General features: G+C 44.7%; 1 long non-coding RNA gene across 1 annotated transcript in view; it reads left to right on the forward strand.

Annotated features, from left to right (window-relative positions):
* Positions 1-6654: 6654 nt before the first annotated feature.
* Positions 6655-21300, forward strand: part of LOC137642466 (uncharacterized) — a 64189-nt gene continuing 49543 nt past the window's right edge. The window contains exons 1-2 of the long non-coding RNA XR_011044789.1: positions 6655-6972; positions 18543-18754. This is a non-coding gene — a long non-coding RNA (uncharacterized lncRNA). The remainder of the gene's footprint in view (positions 6973-18542; positions 18755-21300) is intronic.

Raw genomic sequence — 21300 nt, forward strand, 5'->3', positions numbered from 1 at the left:
CTACAGTGGATATTCCCAGAGAATTAAACTAAAGGTTATCACAGAATTCTAACTTCTGGTGCGAGTACCCTAAAGGTTTCCCTCTAGGATATCGTATATCAACAGGGGACGCATGTATTAACACGCCACATAGCTATCTGCACCCCATATAGAGTTAACACTTCGATATGGAAAGGTGGCTGAGTAACTGAGGAGCCGTTCCACAGTTACACTCATCCGTGGCTGCTTTTGGTACTCGAGACTTAAACAAACGGGCACCATTGCTAAATGACGTCACGTCCGTCCTCATCCTGAGCTCAGCTTCTGCTAATCTCTATGATACAGCAGGTCAGGGAGGGGCCTGAAAGGCTGAACTAGAATAGACGGGAGGGTCCATCAGGACGTCATGGCTATCTCACCCAAAAATAGATTTTTCGCTTCGCTCAAAATCCGTTTTTTTGGCTCAAACCATGACGTCCTGATGGAAGTGTACCAGAGAATTAATGTATCGTGGAATTTTTCCCCTTTTTAATGCAAGTGCCAAGGGCTTCGAACAGTATTATAGAACATGTCCTTACCAGAGATTCTATGATGAACTAGCTTCCTGCCCCCCTGGCAGGGAAGTCCTGGTGGACAATAGGAACATCTCGAAGCGATCATTGAAGAGCTACTCACCCTGCGGAGAGTTTGCGCTGGACTCGGAGACAAGACTAAGATTAATATTCGGGTAGGAATATTATCAAGCATAGGTAAGTAAATAACATTTACTACTCTCCCTGGAGGAGAGATCGATCTGGTCTCGGAGACAGGACAAAGGTTAATATTCGAATAGGAATATTATCAAGGCATGAGTGAGCATATAACATAATCACATATATTATTCTTCTCAATATTCAGAGAAAAAAGGGGTAAATGAAACTATAACAATCGTATATTTCTTGATAAAGAATAGGAGCGGAGAGAGACGCACATGGAATAAAATAGACATTTTATTTCAAAGATTGCAGATCATTATGGTAGTAATTACAATAATGAATATAGAGTTCATTTACAATAATAAAAGAATAATGTACATAGAAAATAAAGACTTTAATCTTGAATCTGAAAAGAAAATTTACTTTTTAGAAACACAAGTTCCAGAGGAACGTCAGTCTTTTTCAAAGAAAACACATAATACCCTAGGGCATGTGGCACTCATGTAAAGTCTATGACATTTCACCTTGGTAAGAACAGTCTATTAGAAACACTAAGTGTCCATTAAATCACTATGTATCACGATAGGGTCAACACAGGCACCCGTAGAGTTAAAGTCCCAAGTAACTCGCTGTTCTATGCAGAGTTAAACAGCAGGTTTCATAACACTACCTGCGGCTACCACGAAATGCTTAACTTCGTGCACTTGTTTTGCGTAGTGCTTGAAGAAAACGCGCGATGATTTCCAGCCTGTAAAGGTCTTGAGGCTTTCGAAATCCATACTCTGGAAGAAGTTCAGAGAAGAAGCGACTTTCCTAGGATCATGACCTGCGGGTGTACTGTCAGGATCCGCTCTGCGAATGAAGTAGGTGATTTTCGCTCTTAGTTGTTTCAGTGACAGGTCGCTACCCGATGTTTCTCCTTTGAAGAGTTGTCCTCCACCGAAGTCTGAAGTTCTTCGAAGATAGACCTTAAGACTCTCCACTGGGCATAGAGAGACATCTTCCTTCAGGGGGCAGATTCTCCAAGGGCCCCATCTCTTGGTGGGTAGTTCATTCTTAGCGAGAAGCGTTGGATCGGGGAAGAGGGTAAGATCTCCTGTCTCTGCGAACAGGAAATGACCCTCTTCTCTTGATAATGCCACTATTTCACTGACTCGAGCTCCCGAGGCGAGAGCAAAAAGGAAGATAACGTTTTGAGTAAGTCTTTCAGAGGGCACGAATCGTTGTCCAGGCTAGAGGCAAAATGGAGCACCTTGTCCAGGGACCAGGAGATAGGTTTTGGTGGGGGTGCTGGGCGTAGTCTAGCGCATGCCTTTGGCAGTTTATTGAAGATATCACTGGACAAATCAATCTGGAAGGCGTATAGGAGTAGTCTAGTCAAGGCTGATTTACAAGTAGAAATCGTGTTGGCCGCTAAGCCTTGTCCATGAAGGTGAATGAAGAAGGACATACAAAGATCAATGGTGATTTCCGTAGGATTTTTTGCCTTGACGAAAGAGACCCACTTCCTCCAGGAAGATTTGTATTGCCGTCTGGTAGATTCAGTGTTGTATTCCTTGAGGAAGTCTAAGCTTTTCTTCGAGATCCCAAACCTTTTCTTTGCGGCTAAGGAGAGAAAATCATGAGATGAAGGTCCCTGACTTTGTGATGAAGCGAAGACAGCCAACTTCTGTACTTGTTGAGAGAGAACTGGACCCGGTAGGGGAATCGGCGTCGGCTGCAGCTCCAGGACCAGAGGGTACCAATTGCTCCGGGGCCACTTGGGAGTCACTAGGGCCGCTGTCAGCAGAAGGTTGGGAGGGGGTAACAGGTATATCCTGGACCATCTGTTCCAATCCAGTGACATGGCATCCACTGCTTCTGCCTTGGGGTCCTCGTACGGGGCCACATATCGAGGAAGTTGATTGTTGTCGCTCGTCGCGAAGAGATCGATCTGAGGTTCCGGGACTTGGTGAGAGATGAAGGAGAATGACCTTGCGTCTAGAGACCATTCCGACTCTATTGGGCTTGTCCTTGATAGAGCGTCCGCTGTCACGTTGCGGAATCCTTGTAGGTGAACTGCAGAAAGGTGCCATTTCTTCTTTTCTGCCAAATGAAAGATCGGAAGAAGTACCTGATTTATCTGGGGCGATCTCGAGCCCTGACGATTGAGACATCTGACTACCACCGAGTTGTCCAGAGTCAGACGAATGTGGATCGAGGGAGGCGGGGAGAGTCTCTTCAGGGTGAGAAGAACCGCCATGGCCTCCAAGATGTTGATGTGAAACGTCTTGAATAGGGGAGACCATGTTCCTTGAACCTGTTGTTGGTGGGAGTGACCTCCCCAACCCTCCAGTGAAGCGTCCGTGTGGATGTTGATCGATGGAGGTGGGTGTTGAAGAGGAATGGACCTTTTCAGGGCCTTTGCTTCTGACCACGGCTTTAAGAGTAAGCGAAGTCTGTTTGGAAGCCGTCTCTTGAGGTCTCTTCGAGCGATGGATGTGAAACATCTCCAGACTCCCGCGGCATCCTTTAGCTGTGCGCGAAGCACTGGGTTTGTCAGAGGCGAACAGTAGAGAGCCGAGAAATTGTTCCTGCTGTCGTCTTGAGATCCGTTTGGATTTTAGAAGCCTTCTGACAGACCCTGCTATTTCCTTCCTTTTCTTCTGCGGGATGGAAAGGCAGTGTGACTGAAGATCCCAATGGATTCCCAACCATTGGAACTTCTGAGCTGGAGAGAGGCGAGATTTCTCGGTGTTTATCTTGAAGCCCAGATGCTCTAGGAACTGGGTGACTTTGTTGCAGGCTCTTACACAATCTTCGGGCGATGTCGACCAGACTAACCAGTCGTCTAGGTAGGCCATCACTTGGAGGCCCTGAAGACGGAGCTGTTGGACGATTGCGTCTGCCAGCTTGGTGAAGATTCGTGGAGCCACGTTGAGCTTGAAGGGCATGGCCCTGAAGGCGTAACTTTTCCTTTGGAGTCGAAATCCTAGGTAGGAGGAAGCGTAATGATTCATTGGGATGTGCCAGTAGGCATCCGCCAGGTCTATGGAGACCGTGTAGGCCCTTTGAGGCAGAAGGGTCCTTATTTGTTGCAGAGTCAGCATCTTGAATTTGTTGTTCGCAATGAACTTGTTGAGAGGGGATAAGTCTAGAATGACTCTTGAGTTTGTCTGAGTCTTTCTTGGGAACGCAAAAGTCTCTCCCTTGGAACCTGGTTGACTTTACCCTCTTGATCACCTTCTTGTTCAAGAGTTTCAGGACATATTCTTCCAGGAGGGGGGTTGACTGTTGGAAGAATTGCTGGAAGGCTGGGGATGGTTGAGTCCAGCTCCAGCCCAGTCCCTTCTTGACGATGCTGTGTGCCCAGGGATCGAAGGTCCAACGATCCTGGAATTGGCGGAGTCTTCCTCCCACCGGAAGCACATCATTGCTTCTGGTGTCCCGAGGGTTTGCCACCTCGGCCGCTATCTCCCCTTCCTCCTCTGCCTCTGGAGGGACGGCGAGAAGAATCTCTGCCGGAGCCTCTGCCGGAGCCCCTACCTCTGGGATGAAAGGTAGTCGAGTGTTGCTCGTATACAGGGGTGAAGACCGGCGACTGCGACACCACCGGTTGGGGGACCAACTGAAACGGTTGGGGGACCAACTGAAAGGTCTGTTGCGGCTGCGTAGCCACTTGGGGAGTAGCGGGACCCGGAAACTGTCGACTCTGTTGACGTTGCTGGGGTTTGGGCTTTGAAGCTTTCCTTTTAGGCTGAGGGTCATCATCCTGAGAGGACTTCCTCTTGCGGGACATACCCCACATATGGAGGAGGTTCCTATTCTCCTTGGCAGCTTTGTCCACCATCTCTTTTCACCAAGGTAGATGGGAAGAGATACTTGCCCCAGATATTGGAGGAAATCAGCCTCCGGGGTTCGTGTTTCACTGTCGCGTTAGCAAACACGAATTCACGACAGGCTCTGCGAGCCCTAGTGAAGCTATATAGGTCCTTGGTTACAGTCGCCAGGTGCGACTTAGCTAGGACCATATAAAAGTCCGGGACTCTAGTATCCCCGGCCATGAGATCAAGCTGTACCTGGTGGGACAGCGACACGGCGAGTCTCTCCTTCGTATCCTGTTCCCTATGAAGGAGGTGATCGTTCAGCCTTGGGAGGTCCTCATTGAATTGATGACCGGCTACGTCAGGCTCCAGTTTCCCTACCGTGAAGGTCGACTGGATGTCTTCCCAGTGCCTATCATCGGAGGGAAGAGTAATGGAGAAGGGTCTGCACTCTTCCAGTGCAGGGCAAGGTTTCCCTTCCTCCACTGCCTTTATGACAGCTGTGAAGGCCTTTTCGATGAAGGGGAAGGTCGCAGAATTTGGCGCAACGAAGGTTGGATGCTTCTTGCTAACCGCCGGCATCTTGGAGTTAGTGAAACCCCTACTCTTCACCGCCTGAGCTAACATAGCTTGGGCCTTCGCGAGATCGAACACAATAACTTCCTTTGGTTCGGTTTCCTCCTTTGAGGCTGGTTCGGACCTGAGCCGGACGTAACAGTCCGGATAAGCCTAGAAATTTGGGAAGAACTCCACTTCTTCCAGCAAGATAGAGCCAACCCTTTCACTAATGTAAATCTTGCCAGTTGTAATTGGCATATGCTCGGCGTATCTCCATGGGTTAGCTTCCGAGCAGGTGGGGAGGTCCTTAACCGAAATCCTTTTCGGTTGCTTGACGCTGACGAGAGTCGTCCGGAATTGTTCCTGAGTTTCTCGTAGCTTCTTTTCCATGAGGGCTCCAAGCATCTTGAAGACCTCTTGAGTGGCCGATGAAAGAGGGTCCGGGGTGGCAGAAGTCGAAGGAACAGGTTCCTCGGACGGTTCAGGAGTTGCTGGGGGAGCAGGAGTGACCTCGGTCTCCGAATCAGGATATTCCACCTGATCTTCCTCATAGTCGAGTTCCTCGCCCATGAGGTTCTTCTCCGTCTCTTCCAACACCTCCGACATACGTTCCACATTGTCGGAATCAAGATGGCACTCACGCATGGACTGAGCCATGACAACATCAGGTTCCACCACGATCTGGACGATGGGGATCTGATCACGGGGGACCACTGAGTCTTTTGATGCATTTGGGAAAAGCAAGGCCCTCAAGTCTTCGTTGGGAAGATACGGTCCAATGGCGTTCTTCTGGAAGCCACGCACCCATTTGCGTAGCTTCTCCCGAGCAATGTCCCTTGCCTCCGCAGAAGGAGTATCGTCGAACGCCTCGACAAGAAGACTTTTGCAGGCTGTACAGCTCTGCGGGTCCCAATACTTCAAGTCGCCTTTCTTGGCGGCGCAGGGGGCGTGGGTCCGGCACGCCTTGTGCCCGTAGAAGTCCGGGCGCTTCACCCCGCAGAAGTTACTCTCACACTTCAGATACTCCTCCTATCCAGAAGACGGCGAGGCTGAAGGTAGCGACATAACGGCGATGTAAGCTGATAAAGTAAGCACTTGGGAAAAATCCTACTTAGCAAAGAAGCTACAGGCGAAAGGATGAGGACGGACGTGACGTCATTTAGCAATGGCGCCCGTTTGTTTACGTCTCGAGTTTTGGTACAACTGTGGAACTGCTCCTCAGTTACTCAGCCACCTTTCCATATCGAAGTGTTAACTCTATATGGGGTGCAGATAGCTATGTGGCGTGTTAATACATGCGTCCCCTGTTGATATACGATATCCTAGAGGGAAACCTTTAGGGTACTCGCACCAGAAGTTAGAATTCTGTGATAACCTTTAGTTTAATTCTCTGGGAATATCCACTGTAGTTAAATATACCCTAGGAAGCTACTGAAGGAACCTTCCATCAGGACGTCATGGCTTGAGCCCAAAAATTTAATGTATTATTATTTTGCCTTTAGCCTCTTTTGCTATTTATTTAAAAACATTAGAAGGCAAGGGAGTCTAGAGGTTGTTTGTCAATAGATGGCTCTGCTGTCCAGTTTTACTTTCTTCCAGTTTGAAGATCCTTGGAGTATTTACCTTGAAGAAAACTTGATGGAGGAAAGGGAGTCGGTTTAACATTATAAAGTGTGGATCAGTTATTGGCCATATTAAGTGCTCATCGTCATTTTACATAATTTGGCTGTTTTTTGCAATGGAGAATTTATCAAGGATTTTATAAACAGCCATGGAGTGATTTAATTTCTTCGTCTCGCTCTGCGACAACGATTTACTACCTTATCAACATCGTGGATTGTGTGTCTTCGCCCTTATGGGAACAGTCATCATTATCCCCACTCTTTGGACAGAAGACTACTGTATCGACTACTTAAGGATATAGCCTCTTAAACCCCGTAAGTCCTTCTATGTTTGTGGCATATTTAGCGATTTAGGTTTGAAGGTCAAAATATCTTTGTTTAAAGTATATGATTATCCAAATCTCATATCCCATTTAAAAATTAAGGCTCTATATTCTTAAATATTTACGTGGGTTTTAAGTTTATCCACTTTATGATATTTTTTGTTTGTAAGGTTATGTTAGTTATGGTAGTACCTTGTTTAACTTAGTAATTGTTTGAATAGGTATATCATTATATTTTTAGCCTTACTTTAATCGTTAAAGATGTTTAATTATATTAATGTATTTTCTTGTTGGCATGTAATCGCGTATTCAGGGTGTGATTTCCGCATTTTAGTTTATTTGATGTGCGATTTTCACAATTTAATTTATATTTTACCCGTGTTTACCGTTGCTTTGCTTGCAAGGGTTATTTTTAAATATTTAACTTAGCCGGTGAATATATAATAGCTGCATCTCTGCGGCTCGACAGAAAACACACTAAAAAACTCGCGAGCGATCGCTATGAAGGTTGCGGGTGTGCCCACCAGCGCCAACTGTCGGCCAGATACCACTCTTGCATGTAAACAAACCCTTCAATTCTTCTCTGTCGACGTTGATGACAAGACGTATTAATACTCGCTGTAGAACCTGGAGTTTTCTCAACATATTTGGTGAAGTACTTCATTTTGGTTTGAGCTTTCGCAGTGCAGGTGTTTTATCTTCATCTTAAATCTTGAACTCGTTTTTGGATAGATTTAATTTTTGATGACAAGAGAGAGTATGGACTTTCTTTGACTTTTAAATGGCCGACCCTTCCCTTAGACGGAAGTGTGTTTTAGGCTTTTAGCAATTATCTTATCACGTTATAAATTAATTATAGATTTTCCTCTATATATTTTATATCTCAACCGCCTTTATTAGGCCTCTTCGATTAGCTTTCCATTTATAATAAACATCAAAATAAATTTTAATGATTTGTTTATATGCGACCTTTCCTGAGAGTAGGCGGTCCTAACTTGGAAACCGAAGTTAAACAACGTTGAGCCCTTTTCAATCGTAAATAACTTTTACAGAGCTAATGATTTAAAACTTATTAAATGAAATATTTTTAGTAAATATTTTATGATAGTTTTTTTCTTTGAATAGTCTTCGTACTGTTTCAAAGATGAACTAACGTTTAGTTTATTTATGCTACGCAGTTTGCGCTCTATCGTTACGATAGAGAGAGAGAGTATCACAGTTTCACTTTGCAGAAAGAGTAAATCGATTCTGACGTTTTGTTCTTTTTTCTTTCAAAGCTTAAATGTTTTAAAGACTATTTTAAAGGAACTTTTAATTGAAAAACCTTTCAGTTTTTTTCCTTTGGTCAAATAACCTGTTTATTGACGAAAGGTAAGTGGGCTCTTCTCTTCGGTGCGAAATCAAGAGAGAGAGAGAGAGAGAGAGAGAGAGAGAGGAGAGAGAGAGAGAGAGAGAGAGAGAGAGAGGAGAGAGAGAGGAGAGAGAGAGAGGAGAGAGAGAGAGAGAGAGAGAGAGAGAGAGAGAGAGAGAGAGATAGAGAGAGAGATAGAGAGAGAGAGGACGTTCCGATTTTTTTTCTCGTCCCAAGCGAGTAACGTTGTTCTCGAGTTACTCTCGTCCCTAGTCTCTGTACGGGGAGAAAAGATAAAACTTTTTTAGTTTTTATTCTCGTCCCAAGGCACTGTACGGTGAGAGATTGAAAACGTAGTTTTGAATGAACTAGTGTTTAGTCTCTTCCCCAGCCACTGAGTTTTTTATCTTGAGATATGTTTACTGTTTTTTGCTGGTATTAATGTGCTTACATTATACGACTGATTTCGCAATTACAACCTTTTGATGAGGGTAGAATTGCGTGCTTCAGGTAGAAATCAGTTTTTTTCATACCTAATGTGAATTGTTAAAAAATTCGATTTCAGTGAAATAAGTGCAAAACAGAAAATCGTAGTGATAAAGTGATATTGCGCAAAGTGTTATCAGTGTTGCGACCGAGGGTTCGTCTGTTCGTGCCTGTCGTTCGCCTAGTCCGGGACCTCTTGCAAGCTCCCAAGCCCAGGGGAGAAGTAATGTCCGTACGACTTATGGGTTCGAGAGGCCTTGATCAGCGAACAGACGTTCCCTCTATGGTATCAGGTGTATCTTACCAAGATCACCCCCTACCATAAGGCGAGAGAGACGATTTTCCTCCCTCGTCATCCGAAGGCTTTTCGCATAAGAAACCGTGGAACAAGGTTTCGAGAACCCTTTAAGCGAAAGTCAGTCCTTTCAGGACAGGTCCCAGCGTCCTGGTTTTAACTATTAGGACAGCTCTGACCCTATGCAGTCATCGGAAGACTGCTCGCCGCCTAACAAAAGCGTAACACAGACTCCGAGAGTCTTTTTGTAGGCAAGGTTTTTGCAGTCACAGACTTTACCCTCGTCTCTTACCGCAACCATTCCCGTTGATCCTAAATGGGTTGTACGGCAAGACATGCAGAATAAGCTTGCCTCCCTTATGGAAGACTATTCTGCCGATAAGTCCGTTGAGCCTAGCCGTTTATCTCATCGAGATCCTGGCCTTCAGCCACCCTAACGTTCCTTTGTGCGGCCTGTTGACGTTGGCGTAGCCAAGTCACGTCAGTCAGGTTGTTTAGAACCACACTCGATGCGGTCTCGTGTGGATTTTCAGCCAAATTTGGACGTTAGGCCACTTGCTGATGCTCCTGTTGACGTTCAGGACGTTCGCCAACAATCGGAGTTGACTTGTTTTGACGCTGAGCGTCAACCTCCGCATTCTTGAGTTGTTTTGACTGCTCAGTCTAGGCGGTCAAAGCAGTCTCGAGTGGACGCTGTGCGTCCTCACGCACCTGTTGTTGTTGACAGTTCACAGACTGTCAAGCAGTTACATGACGTTGCGTCCTGGTCCGCTACTAATGCACCAGTGCGTGTGGACTCTGCTTGTAAAGCATTGCCACCACGGTAGGTCTCTCCCTTGCTTGAGACTCGGCTATTGTCGGACAAGGTTCCTTCAGATGAGGAAGTTGCTGTTCCCCCTCCTACTGATATTCCCTTGAGGACTCTGTCAGACGGAGAGGAGCCTAAAGCTGCTTAGCCCTCTATGGACTTTAAATAAATCATGCTGATTTTTAAGGATCTTTGTCCGGATCTTTTTGTAACTGCTGCTCCTCGTTCGCCTAAACGTCAGAGCTTACACTAGGCCTAGCTACTTCGAAGCCGTTGTTTTATAAGCTAGTGCTCTCTCGCTCTTCTAAGAGAGCTTTACGTTTGCTAGGCGACTGGTTTATCACCAGGAGGAGTTTGGGGGAGACAGCCTTTGCTTTCCCTTCTTTTAAGCTGGCTTATAGAGCGAGAGTCTGATATGACACGAGAGAAGTTCTCGGCTTGGGAGTTCCTGCCTCTGCCCAGATAGACTTCTCAAACCTCATAGACTCTCCCTGGCGCCTGGCCATGAGACGCTCCAAGATTTTACAGGTCGACTTCAGAGCTATTTTCGAGCCTTTGAAGTTTTGCTGTACAATTATGTCATGCATAAACAAGGCTTTCAGGGATGGCTCCAATGATCTGACAGCCACGTTCTCTGCAGGAACAAGTCCCCTCAGGGATGGCTCCAATGATTTGGCAGCCATGTTCACTGCAGGAGTACGTAAGAGGCAAGTGCGCTCAATGTGTTCATTGTCAAGACAAACTTCACGATGAAGTCTACCAGGCTGTCTTGACAGCATTTATGGAAGGCGACTGGATGGTCTCTCTCGACCTTCAGGAGGCATACTTCCACATTCCTATACACCCGGATTCCCAACCGTTTCTGAGGTTTGTTTACAGGAATGTGGGGTACCAGTTTCGAGCCCTGTGCTTTGGGCCTCAGTCCTGTGCCTCTCGTGTTTACGAGGCTCATGAGGAATGTGGCAAAATCCCTCCATCTATCGGGGATCCGAGCCTCTCTGTACTTGGACGACTGGCTTCTCAGAGCATCGTCCAGTCTTCGCTGTCTGCAGGATCTACATTGGACGTTGAGTCTGGCCAGGGAGTTGGGACTTTTGGTCAACCTAAAAGTCCCAACTGATCCCATCCCAGATTATTATATATTTGGGGATGGAGATTCGCAGTCAAGCCTTGCTCGAAGTCCAACTAATGCTGAAACGAAACGTTTATTCAGTCAGGAGTTGGAACAGTCTCGTAGGGACTCTCTCATCCCTCGAGCAGTTTGTCTCACTAGGGAGACTACACATTCTGCCTCTCCGGTTCCATCTAGCCTCTCACTGGAACTAGGACAAGACATTGGAGACGGTATCATTCCCAGTCTCCGAACCAGTAAAGGCATGCCTGAATTGGTGGGACAGCAATATCAGTCTGAGAGAGGGACTATCCCTAGCAGTCAAGAACCCAAACCACGTGTTGTCCTCAGACGCGTCGGATTTGGGTTGGGGTGCGACCCTGGACGGTCGGGAATGCTCGGGTCTGTGGACCTCAAGTCAGAAGAGCATGCACATCAACGGCAAGGAGCTATTAGCAGTCCACTTGGCCTTGATGATATTAGAAAGCTTCTTCGAAACTAAGTGGTAGAGGTCAACTCAGACAACACCACAACTTTGGCGTACATCTCCAAGCAAGGAGGCACACACTCCTTCACGCTGCTCGAGATCGCAAGGGACCTTCTCTTATGGTCAAGAATTCGAGGCATCTCCCTGTTGACGAGATTCATCCAGGGGGTCTTGAACGTCTTGGCAGACTGTCTCAGTCGGAGGGGTCAGGTGATACCCACGGAATGGACCCTCCACAAGGACGTGGGCAAGAGTCTTTGGGCTACTTGGGGTCAACCCACCATAGACCTCTTTGCCTCCTCGTTGACCAAAAGGTTACCAATCTATTGCTCTCCAGTCCTAGATACAGAAGCAATCTACATAGACGCGTTTCTACTGGATTGGTCTTTTCTGGACTTATATGCATTCCCACCATTCAAGATAGTCAACAAGGTACTGCAGAAGTTCGCCTCTCACGAAGGGACAAGGTTGACGTTGGTTGCTACCCTCTGGCCCGCGAGAGAGTGGTTCACCGAGGTACTTCAATGGCTGGTAGACTTTCCAAGAAGTCTTCCTCTAACGGTAGATCTGTTACGTCAGCCCCACGTAAAGAATGTCCATCAAAGCCTCCCCCGCTCTTCGTCTGACTTCTTTCAGACTATCGAAAGACTCTCAAGAGCTAGAGGCTTTTCGAGGAGGCAGCCAGTGCGATTGCAAGAGCTAGGAGAGCTTCTACCATTAGAGTATACCAGTCGAAGTGGGAAGTCTTTCGAGACTGGTGCAAGTCAGCATCTGTGTCCTCGTCCAGTACCTCTGTAGCCCAAATCGCAGATTTTCTTTACATCTGAGAAAGGTTCACTCCCTTTCAGCTCCCACGATTAAGGGCTACAGGAGCATGTTGGCTTCGGTCTTTCGACATAGAGGCTTAGATCTTTCCAACAATAAAGATCTCCAAGATCTCCTTAAGTCTTTCGAGACCTCTAAGGAACGTCGTTTGGCAACTCCTGGATGGAACTTAGACGTGGTCCTAAGGTTCCTCATGTCAGACAGGTTTGAGCCATTACATTCAGCCTCCCTGAAGGATCTCACCCTCAAGACACTTTTCCTAGTGTGCTTGGCTTCGGCTAAAAGGGTCAGTGAACTTCATGCCTTCAGTAAGAACATCGGCTTTTCTACAGAAAAAAGCCACTTGTTCACTTCAACTTGGTTTCCTGGCCAAAAACGAACTGCCTTCTCGTCCTTGGCCTAAATCTTTTGATATTCCTTGCTTATCAGAGATCGTAGGCAACGAACTGGAAAGAGTATTATGTCCTGTTAGAGCTCTTAAGTTCGATTTAGCTCGTACTAAGTCATTACGAGGGAAATCTGAGGCATTATGGTGCTCAGTTAAGAAACCTTCATTGCCTATGTCAAAGAATGCTTTGTCATATTTTATCAGATTTTTTTAATACGAGAAGCTCATTCTCACTTGAATGAGAAAGACCGATGTTTGCTTAAGGTTAAGACGCACGAAGTTAGAGATATAGCAACCTCCGTGGCCTTCAAGCAAAATAAATCTCTGCAAAGTATTATGGACGCGACTTTTTGGAGAAGCAAGTCAGTGTTCGCAGTCATTTTACTTGAAAGATGTCCAGACTCTTTACGAGGACTGCTACACACTGGGTCCATTCGTAGCAGCGAGTGCAGTAGTGGGTGAGGGTTCTACCACTACACTTCCCTAATTCCAATATCCTTTTAATCTGTCTCTTGAAATGTTTTTAATATTGTTTTATGGGTTGTTCGGAAGGCTAAGAAGCCTTTCGCATCCTGGTTGATTTGGCGGGTGGTCAAAGTCATTTCTTGAGAGCGCCCAGATTAGGGGTTTGATGAGGTCCTGTTGTATGGGTTGCAGCCCTTGATACTTCAGCTCCTGGGAGTCTTTCAGCATCCTAAGAGGATCGCTGGGCTCCGTGAGGAAGACAGACTTACAAGGCAGAGTAATCATCTAAGTCAACTTCCTTACCAGGTACCTATATATTTTGGTTTTTGTTATATTGATAACTGTCAAAATGAAAAAACTCTTAGCTTATACGCTGTAAACTTAATTAACTCTGGTCTCTACCCACCGCCTTGGATGTGAATCAGCTATTATATATTCACCGGCTAAGTTAAATATTTAAAAATGATATTTTAATTATAAAATAAATTTTTGAATATACTTACCCGGTGAATATATAAATTAAATGACCCTCCCTTCCTCCCCAATAGAGACGCAGCGGGACGAGAAGAATTGAAGGGTTTTGTTTACATGCAAGAGTGGTATCTGGCCGACAGTTGGCGCTGGTGGGCACACCCGCAACCTTCATAGCGATCGCTCGCGAGTTTTTTGAGTGTGTTTTCTGTCGAGCCGCAGAGATGCAGCTATTATATATTCACCGGGTAAGTATATTCAAAAATTTATTTTATAATTAAAATATCACATTTCGTTATTTTTTGTTATTTCACAGATTTGTAGAGGTGGTCGGAATAGGCTGGGGGAGTAGATCCTTCCACAACTAAAAACCTTAGTGGATCTATTCTAGTGACATTGGTGCTAGGTCTTATTTAAATGAGGAAGATCATTATACTTTTTATAAATATTAATGTTTTTATTGTTGTTGTTTATGCCCTGTGTGCCATGTCTGCCTTCAGCACTCATTATTTTCGACACTCCATTTATTTTGTCTAGTCATAGAGAATCCATAAAGGAGTAAACACTTTTAAATGACTCAGGTTTGTATAGAGAAAGATACAAATTGTATTAAAAACGTTTAGTTTTTACAGCCTAGGTAGTTCTTCAAAGAGTGTCTGACATTCTGCAAGGCAATCATGCGCACCTGTTTTCATCTAATTAGCAATTCTTCATCTACTAGATGCTCTGTACATAGTTGTTCTTGCGATCCAAAGTGTGACCTAAGTTTTAAGCGATAAATCAACTAGATGTCTGCTATCATCTAAAGACAGCAGATCTTTGTAGGATCCTCTCCAATCTTGTCTTCAGCAGTGGTGTGGCTAGAATTAGCAGTGACAGAGCCACATCCAGAGATTCACCATCTCAACTTTTATATATATTTTTTGCAATAAAGAATACAAATGAACTCATTTTGTTGAAGTATTGATGCTGACATATTAACATGATTTTATTTTTGCCTAGATTACTTTTGCCCATGGCCAATGGCCTAAACCATTAACTACAGTGATCAAAAAGACCCATAAAATAACCTTAAACTTTATTTCACACTACAAACATTGATATATGTATAAAACAGAATGATAGATCTGATCATGTATTTTATTTTGGAGTAGAAATTAACAATATTATGAAATTTCAACTATATTGATCATCATGGCTAAATTAGGGAACTGTATACTGTATTAATAAAGAAGCACTACATACATGCAATTAATCAAAGATTAGTTTAGATATATAAATTCACTAAACATTGTTCAGAGAATACTGATTCAAAGATGCTTCTTTGAACTGCTGAATCTTGCGGCTGTTGTGCTGATTTTCAAAAGATTAAATTTTGGTTGATATTTTTAACTTGCCTTGGATAAGCGATAACCTTTCACCTCAGGGACTGAGAGGAGTTTCTCTCCTCTACTGGAGAAGTATCCTGTTTATGACACCAATTGTAGAAGATGGGCCAATTTTCTTAGTAGACAGCTGCGGAGGTTCAACGCCAGTGTCTAGGCATCTCCTCTTGAAGACCCTTGTGAAAAGCTTTTTGCTCAGAGATGCTGAATCTTCGCCTATGAAGTAACAGGGAAGCCACTGAGTTGTAGTAACTATGCAGCTAGGGCTGACAGAGGGGGTTTGGCCATTGCAGTAATTCTACAGTTCTACCGGTACCTCGGTGAGGAGCTTCATCAGGTATGGAAACCATTCGGCTTGTGGCCAGTTGGGGGCAACTAGGAATAGACTGATGTTCGAGGTTATCATCAGTAAGTTGATTACTTGACATAGGCAGATGGGAGGAAAGGCTTATGCGTCTATATTGTCCCAGGGGTGTAGAAGGTCTCTCTATTGCTGCCAACAGGTCTGGAACTGAAGAGCAGTAAATTGGAAACTTCTTGTTCAGCAGGGTGGTCAATAAGTCGATCGCTGCAAACCCCTAACATGTAAGAAGCCTTTCCTCTACTGTAGGGACCACTTTATTCCTACTAACTGGCCCTGACAGCTCTACTGTGTTTTTGAATGCCCAAGACCGTGCCTGCTTTGCCAAGTCATAAAAGGACTGAAATGTGATTCCTCCCTGCTTGTTGACATAGGCTACTACAGTTGTGTTGTTGCTCATCAGCACACCTGAAGGTCCTATCAAATTCCATTGGAAGATCTGCAGTGATTAAGCACTGGTCACATTTCCAACAGGATATTATGCAGGATCCTTTCATCTTCAAACACCACTCCTGAGACGGTCAGTGTCCCCCCAACCCCTCATTGGATGTGTCTATAAACAGTAGCCTCTCCAGAAGTGGTGAGTCGAGTGAGACTCCCATGTGGTTGTCCAGCCACCATTGTAACTTGTTGCTCACTTCTTGTTTCACTGGAGTCTGTGGCTGTTGATCAGTGTCATTTTAGACATCACCGAAGCAATGTATGGTGGAGGTGCCCAATTGGAAAAAAACTTCTCCAGCAGTGAGAGATGTCATAAAAGACGTTGCCAGTGACAAACATGAAGTTGCTCAACAGTTAGAAACAATTGCACCATATAGCAGAGTCTGTTGATGTGACCGTCTGATGGGAAGACTTTCTCTGCTGCTGTGTCTATCATCTCCATGTACTCCAGCCATTTCTCCGACATGAGGCTTGACTTCCGCCAATTGATCACAATCCCTAGATCATGGCAAAAGGCAACAAGCTTGCCCCAATCCTGGAGCAACTGTCTCCTCGATGTTAACAGGATTAACCAGTTGTCAAGATATCACAGCAAGCAAATTCTGTACAAGTGTGCCCAATCTGAGACCAGCATGAAAACACTAGTGAACCCTTGGAAAGCAGTCAACAGTAAGAAGCACGGGACTTTGAACTGGTACACGACTCCTTTGAGGATGGAGCGGATGTACTTTCTTGGGGCAGATGGAAAGCATGAAGTTGTCCTCCCTGATGGCTGCATGTACAGTGATCACCGTCTCCTTTTAGAATGGAGTTTGTGGAACGAATTTGTTCAGAGAAGAGAGATCAGGACCAGTCGACTCTAGAAACCCAGAGACATGTCTAGGATGACTTGCAGTGTGTTCTCCTCCACAATTTCCTTCCCCTCCCTAGTAAGGACTAGTGGCAATTTCAGAGGGTACATCAGGACGTTATCAGGAAGCGAGTGAGGGGAGGACAAGAGCTGGTGAAAGGTAGGCTGTATCTGTTCCCTAAAACTCCATCCCTTACTGCTCTGTACTTTTTCACTGCCACGTTGACCAATGTCTTGACAGTCAACCCTTCATTCTTGGCAGCTGGAAGAAGGGATTGCCAATCTTAACGTCTCCTTCCTCCCCTTCTATCTCTACCTCCCTTCCTGTCTCTCCCAGGTTGAGAGTAAAAGGGGGAGCATGATCCCTGGCTTTCCTTGAGCTCCCGATCTCAATCTGGACTTTTCCATCGGCTTCTTCAGCACTGACTTGTTGGGATAAGATGAAGAAACATTGGGAGCAGGTGATCTAGGAGGATCAAGGCCCTTGACAATCACTGCTCTGTGAATTAAGGAATCGTGACTCTCCTTCTTCCACTTGTGGACGGTGATCTCGATGTCCTTCTCCAGGAAGAGGGCCATTTTGTTTAGTATTGGTGCATTCCTGAGAGAGATAGCTGTGTTCAGTACTAGCTGACTAGAAAATCTTGCTGTGACTGCATCTCTCCTTTTTTCAATACCAAGTTTTCCAACTGGTTTGCAGATTGATGTGCAAGGTAGGTTACTGCCTTTGCTCCCGAAAGAATAAGTTTTGTGTAGGCTATATGTAAATTAAATTTATCTGTATTATGTTACAGGACCTATGAGAAAGGCTTGTGTTTACATATTAAATGTTAATTCAATATCAAAACATTGTAACTATTTGTAACTCAAGGATTTCATTGTTTTCTTGAAAAAGTTACTGTAGATTCTCAAAAATTTCTCGACTTCTTCAGCTTCACTTACTGTGTGATATAGAATCATTCAGGAACTTTCAAAAGCTTTATAGAAAATGGATCTCGGATATCAAATAGAACAAATGACGCATTAGAAGCAGAGACATACATCGACCATCTCTGAGTTAACAACTGCTCTTATGAAGACACGTTTTGTAACACCTATGATGTACGCAGCTGATTAGTTTTTTTTTTTTTACAACGCTGTTAGTTTTTGTATCATTAACATGATAAACTTTATTATACTATAAGGATATATTTATTTAAAAAATGTTGATGTGGGTTGGAGCGAATTGTAACTTATTGCGCATCTGGAATATTTTTTGTCTTACCCATATCTAAATGTCGCACGGTTAGCAGGCGAACTGCCGAAAAATTTGCTAACCACTTTGGTACTGCCTATCGTGTCGAGTGGTGGTGACAAGTGTTATTTTTGTGGATGTAGACACAAGACTGAAGTCAGTGACACGTAAGGCCGGCAGGTGATGGGATATTTGTGTTTGGCATTCTTCTACTGTGGTTCAAGGCTTGTGATAGTGAGGCCATTGAAGAGAGTGCAATACAGTGTATTATGGATGTTATATGATATTTCATTTGCAATTGCCCTTATTGGTAATTGGATTCTATGTATACATACAGTAATGTTTAATGATATGAGTACATTTAATTTGATGCCGAGTGTTTTAGTGGCTACAGTACCATAGTAAAGTGGTATTTATTTACAGTGCTATAAAAATAGTTATTGTTAAAAATATACATACCAATATGGATTGTTCATGTAAATTACTAGAAGGGTTGTATTAAGGACAAATATTATTTTTTTTTTATGATTAAATCGGGAAAATTCAAAATTTGTATAGCTGGTTGGATTGTATTGTTTTTTATTACATGGAATATGTATTTCAGGTTGAAACTTATCGTTGGCAATAAAAACTGTTACAACTTATGGTCCATCCTTGAACATCCCAGTACAGTTTTAGAAGAAAACTAGATACCTTGGAAGATTGAATATCATCAGCAGCTGTGAACCTTTTACATTAAATTTGCTGCTAACCTTCAGGAATTTGTTGTTTCCTCGCCATCATCTGTGTCTCGCCTCAAAGAGACATAAATCAAAGGTCTGTATTTCGTTACAAATTTCTACAAATTATTATTTTTGGGGTCAAGCCATGTCGTCCTGATGGAAGGTTCCTATTGGTAGCTTTCTAAGGGATATTTGGCTACAGTGATATTCCCAGAGAATTGACCTTTAGGTCTCCAGAATTCTAACTCCTGGCGCGAATATCCTTAAAATTTCTCTTAAGGATATCTCATAATATCAGGGACGTATATCTTGATACGACACATAGCAATCTTTACCACGAATAGCGTTTTCGTTTTGAGGGGGAAGAGTGGCAAAAACAGAAGGGGAGCCGTTACCAAGGTTACCCTTCCTCCCGTACTATTAAAAGTATCCAAGATGACGCTCATTTCTACTTTTGTAGCAAATTCGCACGGTGGCTTTCCTTGTTGATCTAATATTTTTGATCGCTTTTGTGAGGATTGAATATGCAATCTCCAGCTTCTTCTGCATCTGGAAAGTTGAGTATTTATTCTTTACAGTGCATAATTTTTAGATCCCGAGGAGGAGTCTACTCTACCTCCGGAAGATGATGATGATGTCGAGTCGGAGTTCCTTCTGTCTGTACCGGCACCAGAGCCGTTACTCTCGACATCTTCAGCTTCTACCCCTCCATTGGACAACATGAGCCAGACACTGGCCTATCTTACGACCTTAATGGAGAACACTCGTAAGCAAGGCGAAGCAAGGGAAGGGAGATTCGAGAGAGAGCTCCACTTACCGCCTCCCGTGGGTCATACAAGCGACCCAGAGTCCAAGACCTCCCAACCTGCTCCTAAACCAATCCCTGGAGGTATGGGCAGTTATGCCGATTACTAACGGCAAACTCTACATCTTGGAGAAGATGGGAGCCGTCCCCTTAGACGACATCCAGTTTTGGCCAAGCTTTAACGCTTTCCCTGATTGCTTCATTCGACTGAAGCATGAACCAATGCTAAAAGAGGGGACGGAACCAAAGGAGGTCATGGTTTTCGACCACGATAAGGCACAGGCTCTCTTGTCGAGTAGCCTGAGAAAGGCGGGCTATTCGAATTCGAAAGTGTCCGCCTTGAGCAAGAAACACCCTACCTTTCTTGCTCCTGCTTCAATAGCCTTCCCCTTTACGTCGAAGGCATTTAAAACTGTTGCCAAGGCAGTAGAGGCAGGCAAACCATGCCCTGCACTAAAGGAGTGCAGGCCTCTGTTGTTAGCCCTGCCCATGGAAGAGAAGGAATGGAAGGAAGTCCACCTAACCTTCTCAGTAGGAAAACTGGATGCAGACATCGCTGGACGACAGTTTAGCGAGAATCTTCCTAAACTTTCTGACTTTCTCTTGCGCAAGGAACAAGAGACGAAGGAGAGACTTACTGTATCCTTATCCCTACAAAACTGCATAGAGATGTGTGCAGGCCAAAGAAGTACCCCAGACATGCTCATGGTCCTGGCCAAAATGCATATGACCATCCTAGTAAAGGACCTGTATGCTTTCATGAAGGCTAGGAAAGCCTGTAGGGTGTTCGTGTTCGCTGCTGCAGCAATGAAACGTGAACCCAGGAAGCTGATTTCTTCTAACTTCTGGGGCCAAGACCTCTTCCCGAACGATGTAGTCAAAGAGGTAGTTTAGAAAGCCACCATTGAGAATAGGAACCTTCTCCAGGAGTGGGGCATCTCTTCAAAGAGGAAGTCTTCCCCGGATGCGGGTTCCCAACCTGAAAGGAAGACGAAGAAGCCTAGACTTCTCCCTCGGCCTGCTTAACAGCATGTCACAGTCACCATGACCACGGTGCCCCAAGTTGTGGCCCAAACACAGACCACCTTCCAAGTTGTGCCTCAACAGCTGGTTGCCCAGTCACCAGCATTCAACCCCAGGTTTGAGAGGCAGACCACTACCTTTCGACCGAAAGGTAAAGGATCCAGACGCGGTTAGAGTTAGTAAAATAGTAGTCCTATCAAGAAATGAAGGCCACATTCAGTTCACAGAAGCGGGAGAACTGAATCTCTTTTCTGATCCAGCCTTTCTCGCCAAGAACGAGCTACCCACTAAAAGATGGGGTCCCTGGAGAATCTGCCCTTTGAGGGAAGATGTCTCTGTGTCCAGTAGAGTGTCTAAAGGTCTCTTCGAAAAACTTCAGACTTCAGGGGAGGACAGTTCTTCAAAGGAGAAACTTCTGGATCAAACTATCCCTAAAACAACTGAGGGCAAAGCTCACCTACTTCATTCGCAGAGCGGATCCTGACGGTACACCAGCAGGTCATGATCCGAGAAAAATTGGACTTTGAGTGTATTCGCTCATATACTGGATGGAAGTCATCCAGAGTGTTCTACAAACACTATGCAAAGCAAGTGCACGAACTGAAGCATTACGTGGTGGCGACAGGTAGTGTATTAAAACCTGTCGTCTAGTGCTGAGATGATCAGTGAATTGATTGGGACTATCAATTAGGGTGAAAAGGTATTGACACTTCCAGTGTGATACCTTTTAAGTGGGTGTCACCATGGTGACACTAAGACTGTTGAAATTCTTAGGTGTGGAATTATACAGAACACTTGTGCTGTTGTACATA

Source organism: Palaemon carinicauda, chromosome 1, assembly GCF_036898095.1.
Source record: "Palaemon carinicauda isolate YSFRI2023 chromosome 1, ASM3689809v2, whole genome shotgun sequence".
Taxonomy (NCBI): domain Eukaryota; kingdom Metazoa; phylum Arthropoda; class Malacostraca; order Decapoda; family Palaemonidae; genus Palaemon; species Palaemon carinicauda.